Genomic DNA, 18833 nt, shown 5'->3' with positions numbered 1-18833 from the left:
TGTCAGACTTGAAGTTAACGAACTTCTGAACTTAAATTGAAATACTGACAAATAATGTTGAAACATACAAAACAAGTTGACAAGACGTTTTAAACTAACTTTGCCACGAAAATTATTTACAGTTTTTTGAAGGATATCATCTAAAAAGAACATTGCTATGGTTTTTGCTTACTTTCTTATTATGAATATGAAGTACGTTTTGAGTATATGTCAACAAGTTTCGAGTATATTTGATCTAGTTTCGGTAATTAATTGATTTTAATTTATCATGGCAATCATGGCAATCAATCATGGCAATAAACTTGAAAGCGATTACATTTCTGAACAGAAAATAAAGAGACTTTTCAAATAATATATCACAAGCTTATACTTCCTATTCAGAAAATTTGGGGTTGTACCTGTCATTCTACGGGGGTTGAAGGAAAGGGTAGCATTTTTCTGTTGAGGTATGTCAAATTATAATTCAAATTTCACGTGTTTCGGGATTTTCTGAGAAAATATGTACCGTAACGGAAATAATGAGTTTATTCCATTTGGCTTTTACACATTATATAGGGTGGGGCACCGAAAACGAAACAGATCAAATATCATCAAAATACATGTGTTCTGAAAAAAAAATGCAAAAACACGTCGATTCGTAATCCAAGGAGGACATCTTTCTACCATAATCTCAACTGTCATACCTCTTCCCCCACCCTTCGGTGACTATCTCCCAAACAATTTGAATAGGGAAGGTAGTAAGTGTGACACATCGTTAAAAAGGTAATTTCATAAGAAATTCAGCCATGTCAATTTTAGCTACCTAACTTTCGATTTTGGCGCCTTCTTGCAGGAAAAAACTGTTCCGTATTCAAAATTATGATACTTCATTCGCAAGCTAATTTTAACATAAATTCGGTGACAATGCATTACGGAGTTTTTCTAGGGGGAAAACAAGCTGGCGGCTTCACAATGGCGGACAAGATTTGTAATTACGATCCGATTTGATTTAAAATTGATAAGTGGTGGTTTTCAGGATCGGAAATTATTAATAATTTTTCAATGCAAAAAATCAATATGGTGGCTCCAAAATGGCGGACGAAATTTGTAATTATGGTTCGATTTAACTCGACACCGAAAACGAATTCTTCAAAACACATGTGTTGTGAACATAATGCAGAAACACGTCAATTTCAAATCCAAGGGGGACAAATCCTATCGTTACCTCAACTGTCATACTTCTCTCCCGACCCCTTGTTCACCCATAAAATTTGATTAGGGAAAGTACTGAGGGTGTCACAGCATTGAAAAGGTAATTCCATAAGGAATTCACACATTTGAGTGTTCGCTACTTAACTTTTCATTTTGGCGCTCTATTGCAGGAAAAACAACTGTTTCGTTTTTCAATTCATATTTTATTAGAAAGGTAATGTGAACTATTCACAAAAATAGAACGAAAATTGAAAAAAGTACATAACTTGAAAATTGGAAAATTGTGCATAAATTTAACTAAGATCATTCTTAATTACATTGATTCATAGTAGATGCTCGATGTGTTCTTCATTCACTGCCATATATGAGTATAAGTTCGTCTCAAAACGTTGTCTGGCGTTTTGGAGCATGTCTGGGGTTATTTGACGTCCGTTATACGTTGACGTTACTCTGGTAACGAACCTGGCTGAGTGGCGTATATTTTACTTTTTAAATGGCCCCACAAAAAGTAATTTAAGGGGGATAAATCTGGAGTTCGGGGGGCCTTTCAATGCATCCTCTTCTTCCAATCCAGTGTCTGTGAAATCTTTCATCCAGGTACTGACGAACAGCTACAGCAAAATGTGGAGGTGCTCCGTCCTCTTGGAATATTAGGTGATCCTCAAGGTGTCGGTTATCGTTTCCTATTATGTCCGTTAACATTGGATCAATGGTATCTTCGAGTAATTCCAAATACATATCCCCAGTTAAATTACCTGGTAGAAAAAATGAACCAATAATACGAATGCCAAATATTCCACCCAAAACATTCATTTTTGTAAGGATTTCGGATGTACTTGGTGAAACACTCTTGGATTGTAATTTGACCAGTACCGACAATTATGTCTATTGACGATCTATTCTGTTTAAAATCTGTTTAAAATCTGTTTTTCCGTTAACCAGCTGTCGCACCCCTACGAACGGCAACCCTCAGAAGTAGAAACTTGTGCGAGCTAAGGATTAACGAGGTCTTACCTTTTAACGTGTGATTCCTAACACGGGTTAGGAATCACACGTTAGGAAAACGATATTTGGATCTTGTATAGCACGTTCACTCATGATTTCACAAAATTGTATTCGACGATCAAAGTCGTCTTCGTTAAGTTCCTGAACCAGTTCAATTTTGTATGGATGGAATTTGTGAGCTTTCAAAATTCGCCCGACGGTACGTCGACTTACTCCAGATTATTCGGCAAACTTTCTTGTACCAAGAGTTGGATCCGCAGCAACCTGTCCTAAAACTGCTACCTCCACTGCTTCGTTTCTTACTGGGTTTTCAATTGACATGTTTTATTTGCCACAGATCCCGTTTGTCGAAATTTTGAAATTAGTTTCAAAACGTATTTAGGATGTACGTTTTTGTTTGGGTGTTTGGGCTCATTGAAAATTCTATTGGCTTTGTTGGCACATTCATTATTTTTGAAATAATATTCAATTATTTCTACCCTATCCTGAATAGAATAAACCATTTTATATTTCACTCGTTAATGTACTTGATGTACTACTGTCAAGAAACTGACACAAATAAGCACTGAAACAAAAGGTTTTTTATTATATCAATACATAGGCGTAGTAAGTCAATTGTTATTCCAAAGGTACGAATGTCATCAAATTACTTCAGAAATGCTCAAAAACGTCAGACGGCATTTCGAGAATAACTTATACTAATTTATGGCAATTTATGGCGAACACTTTGAGCATCTACTGTGAATTAAAGTAGTTTTGCAATGATTGGATTATGTAATTTTTTCAATTTTTGTTCTTTTTTCGTGAATTGTTCACATTACCTTTCAAAAAAAATGTGAATTGAAAAACGAAATAGTTGTTTTTCCTGCAATAGAGCGCCAAAATGAAAAGTTAAGTAGCGAACACTCACATGTCTGAATTCCTTATAGAATTACCTTTTCAATGCTGTGTCACACTTAGTACCTTTCAAATAAAATGTGAATTGAAAAACGAAATAGTTGTTTTTCCTGCAACAGAGCGCCAAAATGAAAAATTAAGTAGCGAACACTCACATGTCTGAATTCCTTATAGAATTACCTTTTCAATGCTGTGTCACACTTAGTACTTTCCCTAATCAAATTGTGTGAGTGAACAAGGGATGGAGAGAGAAGTATGACAGTTGAGGTAACAATAGGATTTGTCCCCCTTGGATTTGAAATTGACGTGTTTTTGCTTTATGATCACAACACATGTGTTTTTGAAGAATTCGTTTTCGGTGTCGGGTTGAATCGAACCATAATTACAAATTTCGTCCGCCATTTTGGAGCCACGTATGTAAACAAAGTAATCGTGACGCACATGATGTGCAATCTTGATAATTGAAAAAGTTTAGGGCATAAAGTGTGAAGAGCATAACGTGGGGTGACGGTGTCATTTCATATCAACGCAAATCCATGCAGAAGCGTCTTCTATCTTGATTTTTTGCAATATTCATAATTTCCGATCCTGAGGCTGCCATCTTGTTTTTTCCTCTAGAAAAACTCCATAATGTATTGTCACCGAATTTATCTCAAATTAGCTTGCAAATGAAGTATCATAATTTGGAATACAGAACAGTTTTTTTCCCGCAAGAAGGCGCCAAAATCGAAAGTTAGGTAGCTTAAATTGACATGGCTGAATGTCTTATGAAATTACCTTTTTAACGATGTGTCGCACTTACTACTTTCCCTATTCAAATTGTTTGGGTGATAGTCACCGAGGGGTGGGGGAGGAGGTATGACAGTTGAGAATATGATAGGAAGATGTCCCCCTTGAATTTAAGATCGACGGTTTCTTGCTTTATTTTTCAGAACACATGCGTGCCCCACTGTATAACAGTTTATTGAGTAAACAGCTATGCTAGACACAGTTGAACGCCTTTCAGTTCAAGGGCGTTAGTTTCAATATTGTTTCAGAAAATATTTTTTCAAATCAACCTAATTCATTCACGGTCCATTAGTCCATGTTTTTCATCGCTGCTGTATTGACTGATGCTGTTGCACCCAATTAACCAATCAAAACATCTGAAATAATTCCACTCCTCCAAAAGACCCACCCAAAACAGCATTGTTTATCAAGTGTTTGATGACTTCGAGAGGTTGTTAAATGAAGATTAAATGAAGCGTGTACTGGAGACGTATGTAAACAAAGTGATCGTGACGCACATGATGTGCAATCTTGACAATTGAAAAAGTATAGGGCATAAAGTGTGAAGAGCATAACGTGGGGTGACGGTGTCATTTCATATCAACGCAAATCCATGCAGAAGCGTCTTCTACCTCAATGAATGGAGTGATGCTTTACGCTTTCATTAAATTACCGAGCAGCCGTGGTTCACAGGAAAATGCAATAATAGTAAATGTTTATTATGAGTGGGGTTTTTTTCTGTCGGTGAAGCGTCCCAATTCCACAGACTTTGCAATACCTCAGGGAATTACTAGAGAAAAATAATTTCAATAATAACGAAATCGATGAATTCATTTCTCTAATTTGTGTATGAAACAAAATCGGTTCCAGGTAGAAGGTTGCTTTTATAAACAACAGGAAGGAACGGCCATAGGAAACCCCTTGGTCTGCCAGGTACCTGTTCATGAGCAAATTCGAAATGGAAACCAAAGAAAAGTCGAAGTATTTTCCTAGGATTTTGCTAAGGTATGTGGATGATATTTTCGCAATATTCGATACCAAAAAATCAAATATTGATGACTTTGTTTCCATTTTAAATAATAGATGTCCATCAATAAAATTCACGTATGAGTTAGAAAATAAGGGATAACTACCATTTCTTGACGTTTTGTTATTGAGGAGCCAATTTGGAGGGTTATAATACGATATATTTAGAAAAGAAACAAGCACGTACAGGTATATTGCTGGCAGTTCACATTACTGTGGTCAGCACAAACATACTAGGTTGAATTTTTTAGTGCATCGTCTTCTGACTTTCCCTCTAACCCATGAAAAGTTCACAAAAGAAAGACGTACAACACAGGAAATAGCAGCCACTAACGGTTTCTCGAGGGGTATTGTAAATGACATAATAAGGAAGAAGAAGTTTAGGTTAAGAATGAACGAAATATCGACTTCCAGAAAGGATAAAAACCAAGATAAATACATCTCAGTTCCATACCACCAATATACGAAGAACTTTGGAAAGATTTTCAAGGAACTAGGTATGAAGGTGGTTTTCAAAACAAGTCATACACTACAGAGCCTTTTGGGAAGTCCAAAAGACAAAGTCGAGAATTCGGAAATGTCTGGAATTTACGAAATTGAATGTAAGGACTGCGATGCAAAATATTATGGGCAGACAAAAAGATCTATTAAAGTAAGATATAAGGAACACATAGCACACTTAAAATATGGAAGACCTGAAAAATCAGCAGTGGCCCATCATATTTTGCAACAAAACCATTCCGTAGACTTCAGTTCATTAAGATTAGTTAGACAAGTTAACAACAACAGGCAACTAGATGCCTATGAGAGTGTAGAAATAAGTAAACACAATAATATTATGAATAACGATGATGGACCTATACCAAAGAGCATACTATATAGCTTGTTAAAATAAAATAATGTTGTTGGGTTTACTGATTACTACATAAGGACACATTGCAAAAATAAATTTGGATAGGCAATATTGTGAAATTAATTTTTAGCTGAAAATTGTTTTATATAAACATATATTGTAAAATAATAGATAGGCAGAATTGTAAAATTAATTTAGGTTGGTATACCTGTATGGGTGGTACGCCTGGATGGTTTACCTGTACGGGATACCTATATAGCATAAATAGGGCTAGCTCGCATTAGTTTCTAGTTTTAAACTTCCTCTTTGAAGATGATCACTTGGTGATCGAAACACGTGTCGAGGTGTTAAAAATAACGATTTGGTGGGAAAAAACTCCAGTAATATTCTGTCAGTGATATTCAACTTATTTTATATACAAGGTGTCAATTTGAAAACGTACCATTCCCTTTATTTCAGTCCCTATAGGAAATCTGAAAATATGCAAAAACTCGTTAAACTTATTTTTACGGGGGAAATTTTGTAGGCTAGTTTTCAAATAAATCACATCAGCCCTCTAGCAGAGGCGGAAACAATCCCTAAAATCTTTAAAACAAAGGAGGATCAAATGATATTTCAAAAGTCGTTTATATAACTTGAACTTGACTTTTCTTTCAAGTACATTCGGAGAAATCGAGTGAAACCCTGAAGATATTTGAGGTATCAGTTTTCCGCAAAAAAACATAAAAAATTAATGAAAAACAACATCTTTTCAGACGATTGAATAGAAGTGGCCGATGCTTGATGAAAATCCATATTAAAACTAATTAAATAAATATTGTAAATATTGCTTCCGAAATCAACAACTTAGGCATGCACATTAAGAAAAACAAAGATAAAAGTTCAGTTTCTGAAAATCGTTAGTGTAATTATCATGTGGGTCATGTCTGATGTTTTATATAGGTCAAACTGGAAGAACGTTCAAAGCCCGCATAAAGGAACATAAAAATAGTTTTCAGAGTGTAAAAATAAATTGCACATATGCCACTCATTTAATCACAGAGGGACATGAGTTCAACCATGAATTCAAGCCCCTCCATTTCCAACAGAAAGGTTTGAAACTCAACCTGTTGGAGAGTATGGAAATAGACAAATTCAAAAACTTACAATATCTCATGAACGATCCAACTGAATTGAATATTTCGCCATTACTGAATATGTTCATTTCCAGGTAAAAATAGTTCAGTATATTTATGATAAATTCAAAAAATGTATTCATATAGTTAATGAATACATACCTGACCTTTTCAGGTAGATTCATTCATTAGAAAGTAGGCATACAAGTAAGTAATATATGAGAGTATAAAATACCTACCTAGTTGGGATTTAGAAGTAACTTTTAGTTTACGCTTGAGGAAGCAATTGTATAGCGAAACACGTGTCGCGGATTTTGTAAAATCCTTTTTCAGTAAAAATCATACAGTAAACTGTATTAATTAGCTTTCATCTTATTAGATCTTAGAAATTTCGTACATTATTTGCTGAACAATGGTCTCAAAGTCCTCTTTGACATTCCTAAAAAGCTTGGCCTGAATTACTCGGCAGGCAGCTGTTATTCTTCTCTCCTTATATTTTGAACCTCGATGCTGTGTTTTACACACAACCGATTTCAGTTGCCTGCATAGAAATAAATCTAGAGGCACACGGTCGGATGTTTGTGGTGAACATTTCATGACTTCTCTTAGACCAGTTCATCTGCCTGGAAATCTAACATACGGGTACTGTCTGATTGGAAAAACGTATTGTATTGGAGTTCCTTCTTGTTGAAAGTGAATAAGATTGTCTTGCAAAATCATGTTACCAGTCACAACCATTTGATTTTTCAAACTATTTGTTTACTTATGATGTACTGTTTGGAATCTTTGGTGTAGTAATGAATATTACTGGAGTTTTTTCCCAACACCAAATCGTTATTTTTACACCTCAACACGTGTTTCGATCACCAAGTGATCATCTTCAAGAGGAAGATAAAACTTCAAAAGTGTTATCTTTCTCTTGAAGATGATCACTTGGTGATCAAAACACGTGTCGAGGTGTAAAAATAACGATTTGGTTTTGGGAAAAAACTCCAGTAATATTCAAAGTATTTGTTATTGAGGAGTCTATTATTTCTTCAGCCAAATTTGATTAAAGCTCACCAGAATCAGTTAGATTATCCTCAACGAATAAAGGTCCAATAATAATAGGTTTTCCCAAGAATACCAGCACAGACGATCACTTTCTCTGGATATGTTGTATGATTTTACTTCAAAAGTCGGTAAAGGTTTTGTTATATAAAGTAGAAACTGTTTCAAGAATATCACAATTCTATTATTTCATTTATCATTCGATAGTTATGAATGGCATCGCAATCATGAGTTTCAAAAACACAAGCAATTTGAAATTTTCAAAAAATTAGGTTTATTTTGTCAGGATTGGTCGTGAGAAATTGAACAAACACTCGATTTTGAGAGTGAGTTGGATCTCATACATTTTTGATAGATTTTTCATTATCAAAAAAATATAGCGAAGGGTATACCTGGCCGATTTTTTGTACCTATGCAAGTAAATCAGTTGAGAAACCAGTTTTATAATGAGTTTTATTCAAGTATTCTCAGTTAGTCAGTTTTGTGTTTTCAATGTGTTTTTTAAGTAGAAGAAGTAGGACAACTATTTTTAGGAAAATTTAACTAGTTCTGACTTCCATTATCTAATATGACTCTAATATGATTCGAATCTACGAAAGAACAAATGAAATCAGAAAAAAAAAATATGCAATAGATTAAAAAAAATATATTAAGGGATTTCAAACTAAGTTATTAACGGCCTCTCCAATGTTGTTGTCTTCGGGTGATATTCGAGATGACTATTTATAGGTAATTCCAGCGCTTCTATGTATCCCCTCTTTCCTCTCTACGCTTCAACCGGCTTAGCGAATTTTCACTGTTTTGCGGGAGTTGACCATTTTACGCTTGATTGTCTATATGTTGCGTATCTCAATGATAGCTTAGCTGAATGTGTCATTGGCATTATATACGCAGCTTCTTTGAACTTCCTCTTGAACCATTGTTTCACCTGTGGATGATCTAAGTTTGGGACCACTTGATGTTATGTTGATGAGTTCAAACATGCTCTGCTATTTCTGATTTGCTGGTTTCTCCTCGCTATTTTTCTCTTAGTTTCACCGATATAGGATTTGCCGCACTCACAGGGTATTTGGTGAATGCAATTCCTCATCGTATGGGACAATGGAAGTCCAAACTAGTAAAACTCACGATGTAACATCGTCAACCACTTTCAAACAAAATATTCTAAGATTCATCTGTTCGACAATTTACCGTCACAATGGTATCTGTAATTTATTTCTACGAAACCCAATAAACTTCTCCTGAAAAAAAAAACAAAAATCCAATAATTGATCACTCTAACTACGAAAGACGATACATTCATTTAATAAAAACACAAAATTCAATAGCCAGTCAAATTTTCGGAGGACACGCTATATGTACCTAATATTATTGCAGCTGGATACAAAATAACATCCGAATAAAATATTCAGTTTAAATCTTAATCATGCCATATTTTAGGTCTTCATATCCGAGCCGATACGAACTGACCATAAATAACGAAATAAAAAGTTAAGCGCCTGATTTAGATGGAATATCAAAGCATACCATCAGTTCGGATGGGCAGCTAAGACCCAATATTCAATACTGCTGAATATCTGAGAAAGTAGCAATTAAAAGGACGATTAAGAAACATATCTTTAGAAACGCCTCATCACAAATCAAGGCACCTGTGAAATAAATCACTCGAATCAAAGTAACGATTTCGGGTTATTATCTGGTAGACCTTGTGGTCAAAGGCGTTCTTCACAATATTTTTAAACGGGAATCGATGGCGTTTTCATTTTTTAGAAATAACGTAGCATTTGACTTCCTTGGGAATTTTAGATATAAACAATTTTGATTTTGTTGTTGAACGGCTTAAAAATTGGTGAGTACCTTTTAACCTTCCGAGGATAACGCAAAACAAAAATGGTACCGTTACTTCCAAAGTAATTTACTATGTAAAACAAAACCAACGCAATTGCAATATTCTTCATCACGATTATCGCATCGTTGTGTAAGACAGCTTAAATTGATTCTGTCGTGTGCTAGTTTCAAGTTTGCAATTACTTTTAATATATTGATTTGAATTGTATGGTTTGAAGGGCAAAAATTATAATGTGGATGAAATGCGTGAGTTAACAAGAATCGTGTACGTCTAACTCGCTTTCCAATTACCACATTATAAATGACCGATTCGTTAAACTTCAAAATGTACTGAATCCTTGAAAGACAGCCATATGCCATCGCGGAATTTTCTAACATCCACTCAAATTTGTCGTCTTTCACCAGATCTCACGAAATACTAGATAAAATTGACTATAGAAGAATTCCAACTCCAAAATGAAGCTATATTGAAACTCAAATTGATCTGAAACCAACACTGAGACTGGATACTGTCTAAGTAGCAGTGATGCTGGTCAGACGCATCTAGATCAATGACAGCAGATGCTACTTTTTATGTTGGCCAAAGGATGATGAGTGACCGTCAATCAACGACTTACTTGTTCAGGTATAATAGGAGTATTGTGAACCGTACAGACCGAACAAACACTCTTTAATCTATCTTCATTACATATTTTTATAACGGGAAGAGTGAGCGACCAAGCCAAACGGAAATTCTGGAATATTATAAACATGTCTTTTCGTGAACAAGTTCCATAGAAACAGCTGGTATCAGAAAAGTTAGAAATCGAACATAGGATGGAGGTCAAAATATATGGGATAGATGAAACTTCTACATTGCTACACGTTTGGTCAACATTCAACTCAGAGCAGAAGTGTATTTATATCTACAATTCGCTGTGAAAGATAATTTGGCACGAACAGGCAAAGGTTAATTCCATCAACGTCAACTGCATCTCCTGAAGACACCAACTTGGTTGGTGAAACGCGTGTTGAGAAGAGTGTTGTCGTTCTGGTGTTTGGGAACAGTGCTTGTTTTCGCTTTATTCTACGTCAGTGGTTTCAGTTATATCTTCCATATAAAGTTCAACTAAATGTTACCTAATTCACGAAATGGATGAAGGAGTTGATAGATAGAAAGTGAAATAATAAAGGTCCAGGCTGGTGCTCAGATTTTCGGTGTTTGAAAAGGATATTTTTGAATTAGTTTCTGCTCTGTTCAAAATCTGTTCTTCCGTTAACTAGCTGTCGCACCCCTACGAACGACAACCCTCAGAAGTCAAAACTTGTGCGAGCTAAGGATTACCGAGGTCTTATCTTTCAACGTGTGATTCCTAACACAACAGTGAATCAAATATAGAACCGATCTAGAAACGAAATATAGAAAATATAGGAAGAAATGAAAATTGAATTTGAAATGATAAATTATGGAGTCGCTATTTTTGAAATAAATTGAAAGTTATTGTGATATGAAATAGAATCTTTAAAGATAAAATAAAATAAAAACAACAATAAAAATTAATTGGCGCTCCGGGGCGACTTCATTCCAGTGGCGCATTTGCTTTTTCAGCTGCAGGAAAACCCGGAAAAACCTGCAGCACCACATTATCTGAAGATCTTGATCTAACAATGTCATCTCTCTTATAAAACAAAATGTAGGGTGTCTTCAGAGGCTCCAATAAATTCAATGCATCGTCAGAACACTTCGTGACACGACTATCGTCAAACTTAAACCAGTCCGTTTCGTCTTTGACCAAGGCCTAATAATGACCAAATTCAACGCCATAACCACAGTGAACAATGACTGCATGAATATTATAATAGTGGTCTGGTAGGTTGAAATGTTCATCTATTTCGAACCTTCCAAAGAGTTTCTTGCTTCTGTTAGAGGTTGAGTCATGTTTGAAGATCATTAGTGTTATTATTAGATTGACTGGTGCCTCAGCTATACTTGTTTCCTTATAACAGTTAGTTAGTTTGGCGCATGTTTGACAATACAGTCGAACATCACCTGTTAAAAATTCCATTTTCAGATGATTTAACAATAACCTTTGCACGGACTGGTTATTAGTCATATTAGGAAAAGCTAGATGAAGTTCTAGAAATTCACATAAGTTTTCGGTACTCCTTGAACTTTTACCACAAAGTAAACAAGTGAGGATTTTCCCAGCAAAAGATTTACAAACACAAGACGAGATGGGCTGTATGGAATCATTCAGTCCAGAGCGATCAGGAGTATTGATTTTGCTATTGTTTTGCTCCTATTGCAAATTTATTAAAACAATATGTCCGTTGTATCTGAGCTATTACACCTAGATAGAAATCTCCTCGAATCATTTTCTTTTGACATCAGAAATCTGTATAAGTATGATTTTCGGTTGGGCCTTACTATTCTTCGACACCCTGCAAACAGCGTAGGTAATCCGTTTTGAAGTTTGTTAAACGAATTTTCTTCAAATATATTTCAAAAAATTCAAAAATATATGAACAGTTCATAATAAAATAGTCTGTAATACTCCAAGTATTTTCTATTTATAATATCTTATCTGAAATGGCCTTATATTCAGATTTACTAACTTTCCTGGAGAAATTGTAACGAGTATATTTTCGAGGAAGTTTGTCAGTTCTGTCAGTTATACCATTATGACAAATGAAATACTGACTAAAGGAAGTTTCCCAAACTGTCAGATATTACTTAAAAACTATGTTCCTAATTCTTTGGTCGAGAGACCAGTCCCGTTGTTGAAGCTCGTGAATTTGCGGATTTCAGATAAAATTGATAGTAAAAAAGAGTAAGAAATAGTTTTATCTTGGGGAAGATACCAGACATCCACATGTTTTTTTTCTCAAAAGACAAAAGACATCAGCTATCTCGAATGCCACTTTCCATCTGAGGTTTTTTCAAACATTTTCCATTATACAAAATCTAACCTACTAGCTCAATTACACAGTAATTGTGCTAAAGTGCATGTATTTTCAGGCATTTTTTTTCCCTTCCAGATTTTGCTTTATGCTAAAGAATCTTCATTTCCTGTTTCCTGTCCCAAGTACACCAGGAGTCCCAATTACAGATGCTTGAATTTCAATACCTCAGCTTCGCTCAACGCTGTATTGCATATAATCTGTGCGTAGGGATCCACTAGTGACTAGTGTTTCAAATAAGTAATAACTATTAGTCCCAGGTAGAATAGCCTAAGCGGAGCCGTTTCACTTATCTGGCGGTAACATCAAACCTAACTTTTCGTCCACCCGAATCTGCAGTTCATAGAGTACAATAGTAACCCATCTGAAAAATTATTGATATTCACACTGGGTGAAAATCAAGAACTGCTAGCCCTCAGCTGTGAACCGAGTTAGTGTGCTCACTAGATGGGCGCGGTTGCTCAGTAGCGTATTCCTAATTGGACTCATTTTGTTCATCTTCAGCTCTCGAATGGGTATTGACTATTGTCAAAGGAAATTTCAAATTGTAAATAGTAACCATAACCATAAATTGATGTTAGATGTCATGTCAAGGTCAAAACGCGCTCTTCTCATTTCTTTAAATAGTTTGAATTAAAATGAATCATTAGTGGAATAATTAACCACTCCCTGCCTTCTCAACCCACTCTTGTCTCCACTGTTGCAAAGCACATCCGAGGTATATTGGCTCTAACCCCCAGAGTTAGACCAAAATGATATTTTCGCTTGGAATTTGCGTTTAATTGGTTTTACATCGAAGCTCTTTAAGGCAAAACTTGTATTCGACAGTTATAGTCTGAATGAGACTTATCATGCGATTATGAAGGGTACAGGCAAGCAGAACCATCTCTGTGTGTAAAAAAGTGTCCGTTGAAATGTGCTAAATAAGGGTTACGCTACAGTAGCAACAGGGTAAATTCTGAAAAAGGTGCTGAAAGTTATTAGAATAGGATAGAGCAGCGTTTCTCATTTTGTGGGTCGTGACCCCTACGGGGGTCGCGAAGCCTTACTCGAGGGGTCGCCGGCTGAAAGAAAAAGGCAAGGTTCTAACACTACAATAAAAACATAATTTTAGTTTAGTTAGAAGGATGGGCTTGTTTAATTTTCAAAAGTTTATCAAATCGTGGTGCTATTTTTGAAACGTTAATAATCAAATCATTTTCTAATACCAGCCTATTTCTCTTTTGGATTTTGCAGAAAATGTCAGTTCACACAAATACGAAGTGGCGAAAGGCACTTCACTAGGCACTTTGCGAATGACATTCCATTTCAAGCATGCCATCAGCAGCTAAATCTAGAAGACATTCTTTCATGTTTGTGGTGACATCAGTCAGATCTAGTGACTCGTCCATACAAGGGTTCAAAATCAATCTTTAATCATTATCAGATCCAGAGTGCAAGTCTGGAAAGTATGTCAAAAGTTTCTCTTGTAAATTATGCAAGCTCTGTATCATGCAAGGAATATGAGCCCTTACTACAAGATTTTGGTCTGATGCGTTATCTTTTACAATCTTCTGAACACTCGGAAAACACTCAAATATATTGTTTTGCAGAGAGGTTGACCATAAACGAAGTTTTGCGTGAAATGCTTTGACTTTATCTTCAGCTGTTAAAATATTAACTTCTTTACCTTGGAAGTTCTTGTTCAAATTATTAAGGTGCCAAAAATTCAAGAGCCAAATAGGGCCAGAAAAACGATAAGCATATTCAGATTTTGTGTCTTACAAGAACATTAACAATTCAGCACTCATTTCTATAACTCTTGTCTATACCTTTCCTTTGGATAGCCACCTAATCTCTATGTGATGAAGAAGATTTTGATAAAGCGAGCCCATATCTTCACAAACGATTTTGAATATTTGGGTTCGCAAGGCTTCACCTTCGATAGATTTCACAATTTCCATTACCTCCTTGAGCACGTCATTTAAATCAGAAGGTACTATCTTAGCAGCTAGAGCCTTTCGATGAAGAAAACAGTGTGTCCAGGATACGTTTGGCATTATCGATTTTAATTTCGCAATGAGTCCGCTATTTTTGCCAATCATAACTTCAGCGCCATCACTACAAATTGCGATACATTTTTTCAATCAATATCGTAGTCGCAAGTGCTTTCTAAAAACATATCGTACAAACACTGGTACATAGCACTTTTTTCTTAATTATTTATTAATTACTCTCATCACAAGCTCTGTAGCTGAAGTTTTATTGAAACACAATATTCAATTAATTTCTCTCATAGAAATCTGAACGCTCAGTTTTGGGAAATTAAATAAAAACTGTGATTTCCAATAAGGATCAATGTTGAAGGTAATTTTTTTAATATTTATATCTTTTTTCCAGTTCTCAGTAGGCTTCTTAAAACTTGACTGGTTAATTATGATATAATTATGTACCAATATGCCACAATATGCCACAATATGCCACGTATTAAATTCTGCACGCTAATTCTAAAACCGATAGTTCTACCTTAAGTTGTTCGTAGCCTTACCAACTTACCTCGTATTTACTTTAACAACTCTCTCGGCTTCTTGCAGAGTGTAGATCTGAATAATAGATAAATATACCAAAATAGAAGAAACCATTAACGAAGTCTTTTGATTAAATTAAATTATTTCTTTGTCTTTCTATGACATAAGAGGGTCGCCAGAATTTTTCAACTTGTAAAGGGGTCGCGAAATCAAAAAGAATGAGAAACACTGGGATAGAGAAATAAAAAAGGACGGAAGAACTTCCATCTCGTCATGACGCACTTTCCAAAATAAAATGAAAACAGAAGTTTCATAATCAATTGTTTGCTTATCATTTCTCAACGCTTGTACAATTCAACATTATCTAATAATAAAATAAAATTTCATAAATGTCAGCTTTAAAATAAATGTCAAAATATATATTATTCAATGAAGAATATATTGCTTAAAATTTATTAAAATGCATTATGACAGTAAGCACTACGAAATCACAAAAAGTATTATTTGAAGCTGATAAGAAAATTCAATCGATGTCTCTACGTTTTACCACAGCAACTGACGAAATTAGTTTGGACTACGTAATCATGTGAGGTCCTGTATATTCATTTATTTATTTATTTGTTTCCAAAGAGACCAAAGGTACCTACTCAAAAAGTTTGAGGTTGAATAGCAATGAACTAAATGTACTCAGCTATTGAAAATGCTTGTGCATTAAAATCGATAATAATAATTTATGTAAATTAGCTTATGGATAAAATATCATATTCATAAACAGATGAAAATACTAAATCTATAAGCACACTACATACATGCATGGTCAAGAGAGGAGATCTGTTCGGAACGGAATATTGAATGGATAAGTTTTATTAGTTCTACGGGAAGGGACATTGAATCTCAGTAATGATAGGACTTGTGATGCATTTATCCTGTTGTTTAATACATTATACAAAAAATACATCATGTTGAGGGATCTCCTAGTTTCTAAAGAGAGAACTTTAAAGTCATGCACCGAGAAAAGAAATCGATAATGATTATTAAGATTTGAGTAGCTCCAAGTGAAAACTTGTATACTATATGGGACAAATAAACAGTTGAATAACCGTGAATGAAATATTTTTTCTGAACCTGTCTACCTATAGCAGACACCCAGTTCATTAGTTTACTAACGCTTATTAAAATATTGACAAGCCGAGTCTAGCAACTATTATTAAATCATTTAATAACGAGAAAAACTATTTCCTCCGTAGTAATACATCAACACAGAACTTCTAATAAACAGTTTAATAACGACTGTGCTACATTCATCTCCGTGAAAAGAACTGTTCTATTATCCCTAAGACTTTTCCAGAATATGTAATCAATATTTCACTTACCCCTATCAAACAGTTTGATCGACGTTGTACAGCATACAGCACTCACAGCAAAATTAAATCTCACATTCATTAGACATTTCATACTGCTTCTGTACACATTTTCACTACCTTGATTGAACAGGTTTATTATCATAGCATAAATTCTGACTGCTACAGAATAATTTGAGATTGTACCAAAAATGTGTTCCACCTGTCAGAGAATCTCATTTTAATTACTATCGGTGGATAATTCGCTAGTCTCTATATATCGACTTATAAAAAAAACAACTACTCCCTTAGCTAATACCAAGAAGGGCGTTGCATTATATCCGACCGGTGCATGCCAATGTAGGTTTCTTCAGAAGAAAATCCTGAATTCGCTTTTGGCGATACAAATGCCTGAATTGATTTTCAATAATTGGGACGGTCACACTTGCAGACCGGATTCAAGCTATTTGGCCTCTCGTCAGTACAAAATATTGCCATCATCAATGACTTCCCATAATTAAAAATGAAATAACTTTCATATAGTATCAAACCTCGAACAGAGCTGAAAATTTTCGGTCTACGAGGAATGGGCGAATTCGGTTTGCTTTTGGGATACCTCGTCCATTGGCAGATGGCGCAATGACTTCTTGTTGATCACTTCACCTTTTTTCGAGGTTTGATACTATGAAAAGTATTTGATTTTTATTGATGGCAAGTCTGCAAGTGTACCCGTCCCAATAACTGAAAATCAATTTCGGCATTTGTATCGCCAAAAACAAATGCAAGATTTTCTTGCACTGGCACCGGTCGGTTATAATGCTAACCAGAGGAGTAGTTGTGGCCAGAAAACTGCTGGGTAGTTGAGACAGACCTGAATAAAATGTTCCAAAGATGATTTGATTTACCGCCAGTCTTCAAGTATGCCCCCCGACTATGTTGAATGTTTTTTTCATAACATAGCTCAGTTGAAGAAAAATCAAACTGAATATAACTGCACTCGACACGCGTTTCCAAGATGCCAAAACGCACATCTTGACAAGGGCCTTTCAGTTTGATACCGTAGTAACTGAACTTCGTTATAAAACTTTAATACAAATCATTTCCATTAATATAAGAGATCCCCAATTTATTTTTCAACCGAAATATTGGTTTTTTCATAATTACAGAAGAATCGCCTACAAAAATCTACCAAATCAGTGCTTTGCTAAGTTCACCAAAAAAAATACTAAGTTTTCTCACAACTCATTTATTCCTAAACTGCGAAACGAATATAAACATTCTCAAAACTTAACGAAATTTGTCACACAAATAACAACATTTAAACGTAAACATTTCAAATTTATCATAATACTGACAAGATATGCACAACAGCAAAATTATTTCACCTGTTCATCAGCTGATAAATTCGAGGCAGCATCAAAAGTGTTTCCAAAAATACGTTCTTCTTCAGTTTTTTTGGAAAATTCAGCATATTTTTTTTTTGAAAATCAAGCGAGGGCCAGCCTTATCCATGAGCTGATTTATTGTGTTTTCATCCAACAACCCAAAACTGGCATCTGTTATGCCTTCATCTGAAAAATAGGTACTTTGATAGGTATTGAACATAGATAAAGTTCACCTTAAAGCTGATCCCACCTATGACAATAATTTTTCCCGTAAAAACCCGGCTTTACCAAAAAAACCATCAGGTTGAGCTGACCAGCTTCCAGGCTTACTAATTGTAATAAGTTCAAAACATTGAAAATTTCGAATTTTTGCAAAAACAAAAAACAAGTTTTTTTGGCGAAAACATGAAAAAAAAACGGCCAGAGAAGGAATGTAGTGTAAGTCAGCCCTAGTATTGAAATATATGTGTTCTGATCTTCGTCCCTTTCCTTTACTCACTGCAACTTTCAAAAAAAAAGAAGCACAAAGTTTTGAGTTTTTTATTCAGCTACTCAGTGCAAGGATCAAAATTATTTTCGGATTTTGTGAAGTTGTCTTAAAATATTTTACCAATTAAAACCGCTATTATTGATATTCAAAAAGTCATGAATGATTCTGATAATTTCGAAGGAGCCAAAAGCTGAATTATTTTATACACGGCGTGAAAAGCATCGAAGCCAGGATGTACGCCGACAGACGAATGTACCTATATTCGCTTTATGTTGGCTAATGCCAGCAGTGATATTCTACGATTAAAATTATAAACAGAAGCGATGGCGATTCATGCATGTGTTTATGTTATACTGCAGACAGCAGCTTCCCGCTAACCACAAAGTGCTGCTAACATGATATTGAATATGTTCATGAT

The sequence above is a fragment of the Leptinotarsa decemlineata genome, unplaced genomic scaffold (genome assembly GCF_025532065.1).
Source record: "Leptinotarsa decemlineata unplaced genomic scaffold, Ldec_3_MD MMD2_tig00000008_RagTag_RagTag, whole genome shotgun sequence".
Taxonomy (NCBI): domain Eukaryota; kingdom Metazoa; phylum Arthropoda; class Insecta; order Coleoptera; family Chrysomelidae; genus Leptinotarsa; species Leptinotarsa decemlineata.
This window is presented reverse-complemented; position numbering follows the sequence as displayed.